This window comes from Balaenoptera physalus, assembly GCF_965194825.1.
Source record: "Balaenoptera physalus genome assembly, chromosome: 18".
NCBI classification, from domain to species: Eukaryota; Metazoa; Chordata; class Mammalia; order Artiodactyla; family Balaenopteridae; genus Balaenoptera; species Balaenoptera physalus.
The window spans coordinates 29655799-29668560 of record NC_138899.1 but is presented as its reverse complement, the minus strand read 5'-3'; the positions used below and the strand labels follow the sequence as shown (position 1 = coordinate 29668560).

Here is a 12762-nt window from a genome sequence, read left to right as displayed (position 1 = left end):
AGGATCCAGGATACAGTCTGGCATAGAGATGGAGTGGGGTATCTATTACACACATTGTATAGTGATTTCTTCTTAAGATGGAAGTTTAACATTTTTTTTTAAGGTAACCCTCTGCCCATTCAAGAGATAAGTAATTGACTCTTCATGCTTAAATGGCTTTCTGCATCTCTCTGCCTGTGCTGGCAGTCTCTGACTGTGGGAGAATCTTTGCAGGCTAGAAGTTGCCCCAGGAGGGACCCTGAATGAATGAGCGGTAGGAGTCAGTGGATAAATACTCTGCAGTGGGAGGGTTCTGAGATGTGTTCCACAGTCCTTCAGAAGCCCCCCCAGAAGGATTGAGACCCAATTCCTCCTAGCCCCAGTACACTCATTACCGCACTTTTCATTGGTTTACCCCCTTTCTTTGTCTCACATCCCCACCATCTCACAGTGCTTTCTGGGACCACATCCCAAAGAAACTACTGGTACTCAAACATTTATCTTGGGTTCAGTTTTTGGCAGAAGCCACCTATATTAGTCAGCTCAGACTGCTGTAACAAAATACCACAGACTGGGCGGCTTAAACAACAGAAATTAATTTTCTCACAGTCCTGGAGGCTAGAAGTCCAAGATCATGGTGTTGTGAGGGTTGGTTTCTAGTGAAGCCTCTCTTCCCGGCTTGTAGATGGACACCTTCTTGCTGTATCCTCACATGGCCTCTTCTCTGTGTACAGGCACAGAGAGAGGGAGAAAGATCTGATATCTCTTCCTCTTCTTATAAGGACACCAGTCCTACTGGATTAAGGCCCTACCCTTATGATTCATTTCATCTTTATGACCTTCTCACAGGCCCTATCTCCAAATACAGTCATATTGGGAGCTGAAGCTTCAACATATCAACTGGGGGAAGAGGAAGACACAATTCAGTCTATAACGACATTTCCAGGAGGGAGACATCAGGTCCACTTTGCTTCCCCAGGGACTCTCCATCACAAGTATGAGAGCTGCTTAACCTGAGTCAATAGAAGGATAGGTAAGTTGTCCCACTGTCTGGCTACAGGCTTAACAAGTTTCAACAGGTGTTACCATCAGGAGCTGCAGGCGAAGCTTCAGAATGGCAGGGCATCACGGCTTGGAGCTCTTCTTACCATCTTAGTTGAGATGAGTAGTATCCAACTAGTGGCAGTGGTAGGAAGTGTAGGATTTCAATATACTCTCACAGAAGAGAGGAGCTGGCATTTCTCAAAAGAAATCTCATGGCCTTGAAAGTCAAGCTATAGAAACCTTACGTTTGAATCTAAACCCCAGATACCCAATGAATGGAAGATATTGTTTAAAAAATTACTTATGGTCCATATATGTTTTTCCCTAAGTGACAGAACCATAGTTTTTCCTCTTTTGCAAAATAGTAAAAATAATACTGAATTGCAGGGTTGTGATGAATAAATGAGATTGAAGATGCAAAATGCTTAGCCCAGTGCCTGGCACTCCACAAGCATGATTTCCCTTTCCCCTTCCACAAATATGAGCATCCTTCTTCCTCCCCTGGAAACTGGGACTTATACTGGTCCACTCCAGTATATCATTCACAGGTATTTTACTATTGTCACTATTAGTTTTTAAGAACCACCTCCAGGTTCTTGTGTCGCCAATCAAATTTTGTTAAGTGAAAAAAAAAAAAATTCTCTCTTTTCATTGGACTTCTTAAGCTTTCTGATTTTAACCAACGTGAAATTTTGGATGCACTAAGAATTTTTTGCTCTATTTTTTTTTTTTAACATCTTTATTGGAGTATAACTGCTTTACGGTGTTGTGTTAATTCCTGCTGTATAGCAAAGTGAATCAGCTATATGCATACGTATATCCCCATATCCCCTCCCTCTTGCGTCTCCCTCCCACCCTCCCTATCCCACCCCTCAAGGTGGTCACAGAGCACCGAGCTGATTTCTCTGTGCTATGCAGCTGCTTCCCACTAGCAATCTATTTTACATATGGTAGAGTATATATGTCAATGCCACTCTATCACTTCGTCCCAGCTTCCCCTTCCCCTTTCCCGAGTCCTTCCCCTCCCTCTAGTCTTTGTGAGATTGAATTCAACAAGGACTAGAGGGAAATGCATGTTAAAATATGTGGAAAATCTATGTGACACTAAAGAGGATCACACTGAGTCAAGCTAAACATGGGAGCCAAACTTTTAAAAAAATTCTGATTGTGTGTCCATAGGCTAAAATGCAGCTGAGTAAGTAGATATTAAAGAAAGCAGCAAACCCAGGCACTGTCCTGCTTCTTATATGAATTGGGTAAATATTAAAAAGATACTGGGAGGTCATTATAGTTTAGAATCACTGCATAGCAGACTAAGAATAGGGAAGGAGAAATGGAAGGCAAGGACAGAAGGAAGGAAGAGAAGGGAAGGATTAAATCAGTAACAGAACAAACCAAGCTTACTTTCCTCTACAAATACCATTTCTGCCAAGAGAATAGAGGAGGCTAATAGTGTTCCATCTTCAATAATCCATCTAACAACAACCTCTAGTGTAGCTACTGTAATGATTTATGCAGCAATGAGCAGAAACCCTCCTTATCTATATTATCTAATGTGGATTTGCAGAAAAGAACATAATGTATAAACCCTGAAATAAGAAAAGTCTAAGAGACATAAGCACACACCCAAAGCTACTATTGGACGTAGAGAAGTAAAAAGAAATAATTGTTCTTTCCTGACGTCAGAATGTGGCAGGTTTAAAACGAAAAGGGAAGTTATCTGTGGATTTGTTCTATTTTGTTTTGTTTTGTTTCGATGATAGCATCTGCTGAGAGACTTTTAAAAATGGAAGGAAAAGCTACAGCAGATCTAGCAGAGACAAAATGAAAAGCTGTCTTTCCTGAATCCCAAACAGCAGCAGATAAAAAGGAGAGAGTAAACGAAAAGGTCATCTCACACTCGTGGCCTTCTGGGTTTGGGGTTTTCCTTTTTCCTTTGGCCACTACCCTGCCATCCATTTCCATGTTGTTTTTCTTGTTGAATGAAAAGTGATTATTTTCCAGAAGCTCTGCTTGTTTAGGTCATGGGAATTGGAGGTTGTTATCATTGTTGTTACATTTGGGATGATTCTTCAGAGTAACAACAAAGTCTACAATGTTTACAAATTTATTTTCTAGTTTGATCTTTCTACCACCTTTACTCTTCCAGATGGGTTTCAATTGCATCTGTATGCCTCCCCTGTTGTTTATGAAAGTACACCTAATGTTCATTATCCAAGGCTGCCCTGCATTAACCTCATAGAATTATATGAGCAGAGAAATTTTAAAACATAAGAGACACAGAGTTTTTCTTAAGTCTTATTAATCATATTTTGAAAGGGATAAATGTCTTGACAAATTAGTCTGATTATCTGGTCAAGTAAAAGGAAGGTCTTCAAATCATCAGACAAAATGTATTCAATTTACATCTATAGTGTGTCTAAAACTATACCCAGGCACTGTAAGGGACGTGGCATTTTTAAAATACAAGACTTGGTCCTTGCTCCTACACAGTTTAAAATTTAACTGAAACAATTTAGAGAGCCATGAAAAGGCAAGCAAGAGGAAGAGAGGTCTCAGGAGAAACAGAAATGCCAGCAAGACCTGGAACTCTTAGGATTCGTGGAGAGGTAGACAAGGGACTCCAGCCTGGGAAGAGCAAGATTAAAGACATGTGGGAGGGTTGCTTTGAGAATTTTCAGGAACACTGAGTAAGCCTAAGAGGAAACAAGCAGAGAAAGCCAATTAACATGTTAAAAGAGAGTTTCAATTATTTCAACTCTAAGAAGGGGTCATTTTTCTGCTCATTACGGCATCAAATGCTCTGACTAGATGGGGTATTTTTCCCCATTTATCTCAAGTTCTATTTCCTTTAAGGCACAACTTTTTTGGTAGTAAACTAAATACAAGACCTGAAGTAGTGCTTCTCCATAACCAAAGTATGACCTCTTTCCTACAGAAACCACATGTTAGCAGCACGTGTTCCTCACATCACCTGCCCACCCTACTGTCAGCCTAGTAATAGGTGGGTGTGGGGAAGAACTAAGAAAGCATGAGGGCTATATGGGCTGGGTTTGACTTTTTCTGTTGTGGGGGTTTGGTGGGATTTCCCTGTTAGTATTTTATATAGAGATAATGTTCTATTAATTACTTAACTTCAACTCCATTGGAAATGGAAATAGTGCTAAAAACCCACCCCTGAAGAGAAAGACAACATTTATTTTGTTTGGCTTTGGTAACATCCATGAAAGTATCTCCTTTCTTAAAGCAGTATACCTCAGAGGAGTCACTCCATGTTTCCGTGTTCAAGTAATATCCAGTAGGTTACTGTAAAACTCTGGGTTCTTCTGTTTAACTTTGAAATTTCCCTTTAATTCTCCTCCTTCAGTTGGACCAATGTTCAGGTAAAGCTGTGAAACAACCTGAAGATAAATAAAAGGGAAGACAAATAACGATAGGTACCATTTACTAGTATCTTTCGTTATGTCAGATCTCTGCCAAGTACTTTACCTGCATTATCTCATTTAATCCTTCCCACCATGCTAGGAGGTTGGCATTATAATCCCCACTTTATAAACAGGGAAACCGACAGGTTGAGCAATTTCCCAAAGTCACATTCTAGTGAGTGATGGAGCTAGAATTCAAGGCCTAGGCCTGCCCTTAACTACCATGCAAATTTCAATATGGAATGTGGAGAAAGTGAAAGGGAAGAAGGGCTACAGAAGAGAACAACTGAAAAGATGGTACTGGTGTCAAAATGACTGATCTATACATGTGGCAATGTATACAAATATCGAATCATTATAAAACTAATATAATGTTACATGTGAATTACACCTCAATAAAAAAGATAATCTGAGCTCTTAAATTCCCTATTTTTACCATAAATTATCTGTGTGGGCTCTGCTCTGCATGGATATAGTCAAAATGAAAAAAGTGACCTTCTCAGAAAAGCCAAAGACTAGAAGCTCCAGAGGTGTTGCCCAAGAAGGAGAAATGGTCTCTATTTTTATACTTTCTTATGAGGAAATAAGATCAACAGAAGAACTAAGGAGTAGAGGAATAAGCTCTTTCAACAATATCATGCTTAACTTCAAAGCACACTATCTGGAACATTTTGTCATTTTTTTTAGACCACTAGTGTTGAGAAAAGACTATATAGAAAGACAATAATTTAAATGTAACAGGATCTTTTTTTGTAGGCTAGACCAGGGGTTGTGCTGGACCAGCATCTGGATTTAGGCAACACTCCTGGAAGTACTTAGGATCTTCCTTAAGACCCTAAAAAACTGTCTTTCAGCATCACAGGATGTTCAGGGACATGCAAAACATGGAAAGGACTCAAACTGTTACAACAGCGATATTCAGGTACATTAGAAATATGTCTTCTGGAAAAGTCCAGGGAAAACTAGATGTCAGGAAAGGACAGCCAAGTGCCCAAAGAAAAGCACTGTAAATAAGGAGAGCATCTGGGATGGTAGATGAGAAGTAGCACAAGACCTGAGTATCCAAAGCTGAAGTGCTGACTGGTCCAGAGCAAGGAGATGCACTGACACCTTTTAAGACTCAGTCTCTTGATGGTGCCTAAGCCCTTAAACCCAAGCAAAAGGAATTCACTAAACAACACCTGGGCATCTTTGTCTCTTGCGATCCAAGACTCAGAATTTAAGCACAATCCATAATCCTACATATCTGCGTCATCACTAGTTTGTTCAAGCCTCAGGGAAACTCTTCACATCTCTCATCCTGTCTTTGAAAGAAGTGACAACTGTGTCCAAATGCCATGAAGGTTTGTAGGCTATGCCCCTCCCAACTTCAGAGACTGACAACGCTTCAGAGCACAGGGATGATGTGAGTAGCAAAAAGTACTTAAGGAAGGGAAAAACATATTAAATAATGTGTCACAATCATCCCCAATATTATGCATATAATGGATTCTTGCATGATGAAGTATCATTTCCCATTACTACTGAGCATCCACTGTCTTCCTTCTCTTCACGTTTCAAATTGGGGTTCTAGAGGCATTCACAAATCAGCACACCACTTACAGTAGTTGCATATGCAAGATGAGAAACGTTCTTCAATATTAAATAGTTCACACTACTCTTAAATTATACGTACATAAGTTTATCTTTAAAACTATGCATAAAGATCTAGACAAAACATGCATGAAGCAAAATATCTTTTTTTCTACATTGGCAACTAGATGAACATTGAACACTAGAAGTAGTAATAGTTTTATTTTTATAGGTATATTTAAATTATTTAATTTATATTCAGAAAATTAAAATTAAAATACCAGCTTTGTTTTTTAAATTGATTAAAATTTATTATATTCATTAATTCCCATTTGAATTTTACCTCTTAATTTCAATAGATCTTTAATATTTCAGAAGAAAAAAGAACCTTTTGGAAAATATGAAAAGATTTTATTTTTCAATGTTTACATTTATTTTAATTTATGTTTTAAAAAAGTGTGTTCAAATTTAGTACACTATAAATAAAATTATATTTTATTTTTTTCATAATTTAGATCATCAAGGTTGAAAAAATCATGATAGAAATACAAAATGGAGTTCAGAAAAGTAAAAAGACTGAAATTTTAAAAATAGAAATTTCATTTTAATGAAGGGACATTTGTCAAGAAAGGAGGATAAGATATATTTTATATAACAGTATTTTCACTTGGTTTATACTCAAGTATTTAGACTTTTACATGTGGAGCTCCATTTTTACTCTTCCTCTGGGTCTCAAAAATGTTGTGCCCTAAAAAAGAGAGAAATATGTTAAAAAAAAAAAAAAACCACAAACTTTTGTTTTAATGTGCAAAACTGTATCAGTAAGACCCTAAGCCACTCTGCTGTATGAATTGCCACTTGGCCACTGGAGAGCTTGTAATATAGTTGAAACAGATGTATCTCTTGAAGTCTGTTTATGAGACAGTCTAATTATCTCCCACACACCCACGTGCCCAAGAAGGAGAGAGCTGGGCTCTAGAAGGAGAGGACACTTTCCTGTTGACCAAAGGGTGAAATGAACAGCTTGGGTCAGGAGCAGCAGAATTCCAGACCATGGCAACTCAGAGGATAAACACTCCAGGTCACTAGAGGTCAAGGGCAAGTTGTGCATGCCAAGTAGAGAGGCAGCAGCCAACCTACTGGACCAGAAGGGCCCAGACAGCCAGCTTCTGCCCTCTCTTCCTCTGTCTTCTGGAGGATTCCCTGAGTAACACAGTAGCCATAACAAATCAGGGCCTGCCTCTCAGAAGAAGTTGTCATTGACCCACCAAATGAGAGGACTACTACTGTGAAAGTCACCTCAACCAGGGGACTTCCACAAGCTGGTGGAATCTAAGAAATATTCAGCTTCTATTGATACAAATGAAAATATTTTATATGAATATTACTAAGTAACAATATCCCAAGGCCACCCCTTAAGTAATATAAAACTTAGAAATAAAGACATTACTAAGTGCTTCCCTGGTGGCACAGTGGTTAAGAATCCGCCTACCGATGCAGGGGACATGGGTTCGATCCCTGGTCCGGGAAGATCCCACATGACGCAGAGCAACTAAGCCCATGTGCCACAACTACTGAGCCTGCACTCTAGAGCCAGCAAGCCACAACTACTGGGTCCACGAGCCACGACTGCTGAGGCCCACGTGCTTAGAGCCCGTGCTCCGCAACAAGAGAAGCCACCACAATGAGAAGCTCGTGCACGGCAACGAAGGGTAGCCCCCGCTTGCTGCAACTAGAGAAAGCCCACGTGCAGCAACGAAGACCCAACGCAGCCAATAAATGAATAAATAAATAAACAAATAAAAAGACATTATTAAGCAAGACTAATCCATTTTAAAAATTTCCCTGAATACAATAAAATACTATTTTGAGATATATATTTAAAAATCTGGGATTTTCAGCTTCTTTTGTCTCACACTTTAACTACATAATACAACATATGAAGTACTTTAAGAAACCAAAAAGTCTCTGAGATAACTTGGTGAACTTTAGGTTGGCTAGTTTCTTTAAGACATAATTGATATGTTATACTCTTCTACGCCATAAATGTCATAGGTACCACTGAATAAACATACTTGAAAGAGAGGCTCTCTGTTCTAAATCAAGCATAGCAAAGAAAATGTGTTCGGAAAGGATTCTTTTTCTAAGAACTATAAAACTTATTATAATCAGCTTTTTTCTGGGGAGAGGATTCCATTCTTTTGCAATTGTCAACATTTCCTTGAAAACAAATGGGAGTTTCTCTCTCTGCTTGGGATATTTGTCACCAAAGGACAATTTTACTGAGGAACTTATCTCTCCAGTCATTGGTGAAAATGTGAGAACTTTCCAGAAGAACATGTTCTGTAAGTCTCCCATCAGGAGGAACCTCTAATGACCTCAGCCACATTCAAATCTTTCCAGTGACTAAATTTCTATGCAGGAGGCAGTCTTCCCAGATTGGTCCACTCGAGGCAGATGAGGAGAACTGAGGCATAATGTAATGGAATTGTCTGAATGGTTAATATTTCTCTCTGCTACTTAGGGAGATTTTCTTCAGACCATTTAAATAGGCATAATATTCACCACACATATTAGCTGTCCTAGAACTATTTTAAAAAGGGTCTTCCAACTGACCTCTTTTAAACAAATCATGCCTCTCTCTGCAGTTGGAGAAGCAGCCCACACTCAAATACCAGTTTCCCACTTGGAACACATAGGCTGGGGAATTTTCCCATTCATCTCCTCATTTTGTTGGCTCTCTTATGTTAGCTATGTCTCTCACTAAGCTATTTTGAGGGCAAGATCTTAATGATCCAGCAATCCCACTCCTGGGTATATATCTGGAAAAGATGAAAATTGTAATTCGAAAAGGTACATGCACCCCAATGTTCACAGCAGCACTACTTACAATAGCCAAGACATGGAAACAATCCAAGTGTCCATCAACAGACAACTGGCTTAAGAAGATGTGGTACTTATATACAATGGAATATCACTCAGCCTTAAAAAGGAACACAATTGGGTCATTTGGAGAGACGTGGATGGACCTAGAGAGTGTCATACAGAGCGAAGTAAGTCAGAAAGAGAAAAACAAATATATATTAACACATATATGTGGAGCCTAGAAGAATGGTATAGATGATCTTATTTGCAAAGCAGAAATAGAGACACAGACGTAGAGAACAAACGTATGGATAGCAAGGGGGCAGCGGGGGGTGAGAGGAATTGGGAGACTGGGATTGACACATATACATTACTGATACTATGTATAAAATAGACAGCTAATGAGAACATTCTGTATAGCACAAGAAAATCTACTTAATGCACTGTGGCGACCTAAATGGAAAGGAAATCCAAAAAAGAGGGGATATATGTATATGTAGAGCTGGTTCATTTTGCTATACAGTATAAACTAATACAACATTGTAAAGCAACTATACTCCAAACAAATAAAAATAATAATAATAGAAAATAATCTGAAAAAAATATATTTATAACTGAATCACATTGCTATACACCTGAAACTAACACAATATTGGAAATCAACTACGCTTCAATAAAAAAATTAAAATTAAATTAATAAATAAATTAAATAAAGCCATTAAAAGCCAGTATTTAATGAGCATTCACTATATGTCTGACATTGGGCTATGAGCTATGCATGAATTATCTCATTTAATCCTTTTGCAACACTATGAGTTTGGATCTGTTAATATGCTCATTTTTCAGATGGAGGTGCTGAGGTTTAGAGAGATTAAATAAAGTGCTGCAAAGATCTGACACCAGAATCCAGACTCTGGAGTACTTAATTGCACTATTTCTAAGAGACATATTTTTTCATATTTAAATATCTCTGGACTTGCTGGGGTATCTGACAACGTAAAGTTTATTACAATTAAAACTGGCAGTGGTTTTCTTCCTTGATGGCACTTAAAATAACACCGTGCCTCACAACCTATGGCATCTCCATTTCTCTGACCTATTTTAGTCATTTTTAATTTCTGTCTTAGCCATATTTAATTCTCCCACAGGACCTGACCCCATCCCAGTACAGGGTAGACATTCAGAAATTCCTTGCTTATCCTCCTCATTTACTCCTCTTTTTCCCCCAGTTTTACTGAGATATAACTGATATATAACATTGTATTAGTTTAATGTATACACCATAATGATTTGATATACGTTTATACTGCAAAATGATCACCACCATAAGGTTAGTTAACATCACTCACCTCACAATAGGGCTCCCCAATGTGCCTGCCCCTTCAGGGTGATTCCAGGTCTCTCTTTCCATTGACCAAGTTGCCCTGTGATTTCAGGGTAAAAGGTGGGACATCCCCAGTAGCTTATTATACTAGCTTGTGAACTGGCACAAGAATCACTAGTGTGTAGTCACACTTATAATTCAGACCCCAGAAAATTTCATACACATCATACAGCTCAGACAAAAATGACAAAGTAACTGGGTGACGTGTTGTCTGCAGATCAAATGAGCTCATCACATCTGCATCTGCTCTTCTTATGAAGCAACGGAGACCACATGGTATGGTGGTCTCCATCACCGTTATACTCAGCACCCACATGTATCTCCCACTGGGCAAATATCCCACACCAATCAATGTGTGCAGCTCCCTAACACCATCCTTTCAAATAGACTTGAGCAGCATCTTTTCTGGTCCCAACAAAACCTCCCAGATGCCTCACCACTCCTTCCTTTATATACCACTGATGATAGCTTTGGTATAATTCATGTAACTTTGCTCTTAGAAAGAAAGCTAGACAAAAAATCCAAGTGTAAATGTAATGAGAATGACCTGGAGTACCCCTTATTTACATATCATAAAAATGTCTGAGGGACAAACAAGAATCATACTAATTTTTAAAATAACACTGCAGTGTTTATCTAGAGTAAGGTAGTAATTGCACCCAACTGAATTGAAGCCAAGACATAAATTTCTGGTGGTGCCAGAGGTAAATCTGCCATGTATATGGGCAGTTCACTTTCCGGGCCCTGGGTCTATGAGGCTTTAAAAGCAGGCGACACACACAAAAAAAAAAAAAAAAAAAAAAAAAAAAAAAAAAGCAGGCGACACACACATACCCCAGCACCTCCAAACTATCTGTCTAAATTTGCATTTATGGAGGTTGTTTTCAGGTGAAACTTCTGCCCAAACCTAAAGACGAGCGAGCAAGTCAACTAAATGAAAACAGTAAAAAAGTAAAGAGGAAACAGCCCCTGAGGGGAAAATGAACAGGATTCGACCTCACTTAAATAAATTTCGATCACCTATTGTGGCTCTGCAGGCCTACCGGGGCATCCTCTAGTGCATATGGTGGGTAAAATGGCGTGGAGTGGAGCCAGCCTTCATTTGCCCTCTATGCCTATCACCCTCCTGGCTCATTATTTGAAGCTCTCCCTTTCCTCCAGATTCTTGAGACTTGCAGTCCTCACCTGTCTCCTTAATGGCCCCTTTTTGCTCTAATCTAATTGGTTGACTTAATACAATTCACATTTTCCATCTTCAACAACACCCCCATTCCTTCCCGTCCCCCCCAAAAGTACACTACACCTTCAGAGCTTGAAATGTTCTGTTTTTCCTGCCACATCTTCCCTACCAAACAGACTCTCCACCTTTGTCAGGACGGCCACTAATACTTTAGAGCCAGGAAACAAAAATGCCGAGACCTTGCCATATACTCAGAGTAGGCTAAATAAATCCCAATCTGCAAATATAAACAACCCATCAGTCACCCATGAGACTTGGAAGCCAAAGGCACATGAGCTACCACAATCTGCTGGCATTGAAGTCTGAACCACAGGGCAGCCTGAGTGAACTGGGGACTTGAGGTCAGCTTGGAAGGGCAGCCAAAGTTGGAATCCCCATGGCTGCCCACAGTTCCAGATGAAGTTCCCTCCAGCAGTCCCAAGAACACATACTGAAGTCTCAACCCAGGATCCAATGGGCTTCTGAACTAGTCAGGGCTCTCTAGAGAAACAGAACCAATAGGATGTATACACATAGATTTATTTTAAGTGATTGGCGCAAGTGATTGTAGGGCCTGGTAAGTCTAAATTGTGCAGGGCAGCCTAGCAGCCTGGAAATTCCAGCAGAGTTGATGTTATAGTCTTGAGTTCAAAGGCAGACTGGAAGCTGAATTCCTTCCTCTTCCAGGGATCTCAGTCTTTTCTCTGAAGGCCTTCAACTGATTAGATGAGGCCCACCCACATTATGGAGGGCAATCTGCCTTATTCAAAGTCTACTGATTTAAATGCTAATCATATTTGAAAAGTACCTGCACAGCAACATCTAGATTCGTGTTTGACCAAACAACCATGGCCTAGCCAAGTTGACGCATAAAATTAACCACCACGGGTTCCAAGAAACCTGGTCTCTTCCCAGGAAGCTCCAAGCACTACCCCCTCTTCTCCAGGCCACTTAGCCTGGGAGCTGATCCAGCCTCCATAAGAACAAAGTCACACACACACACACACACACACACACACACACACACACCCATAGTCTTATCCCAAACATCGGTGAAGGATGCCAAAGGCCCAGAGACTTCTTAGCGACCGCAGACTCCAAGGGCAGGTCTCTCCTCCCCAGAGCACAACACGCTGTCTGAACATGGAGAGTGGGGTTCTCATTCCCTACACCCTTGCATAGATCATAACAGAACCCCCTCACCCCACCAAAAGAATTGAACTGGGCAGTTGACAGAGTCACAAAATCCACCTGTCACATACTTTTAGACTGTG

The 12762-nt window shown here is 39.8% G+C and overlaps 1 long non-coding RNA gene across 1 annotated transcript in view; it reads right to left on the bottom strand.

The window, feature by feature from the left end:
* The window catches only part of LOC309647481, a 214518-nt gene that overhangs the window by 53025 nt on the left and 148731 nt on the right, over positions 1-12762 (bottom strand). The window contains exons 7-8 of the long non-coding RNA XR_014256068.1: positions 5630-10309; positions 587-4424 (exon numbers count right to left, since the gene is read on the bottom strand). This is a non-coding gene — a long non-coding RNA (uncharacterized lncRNA). The remainder of the gene's footprint in view (positions 1-586; positions 4425-5629; positions 10310-12762) is intronic.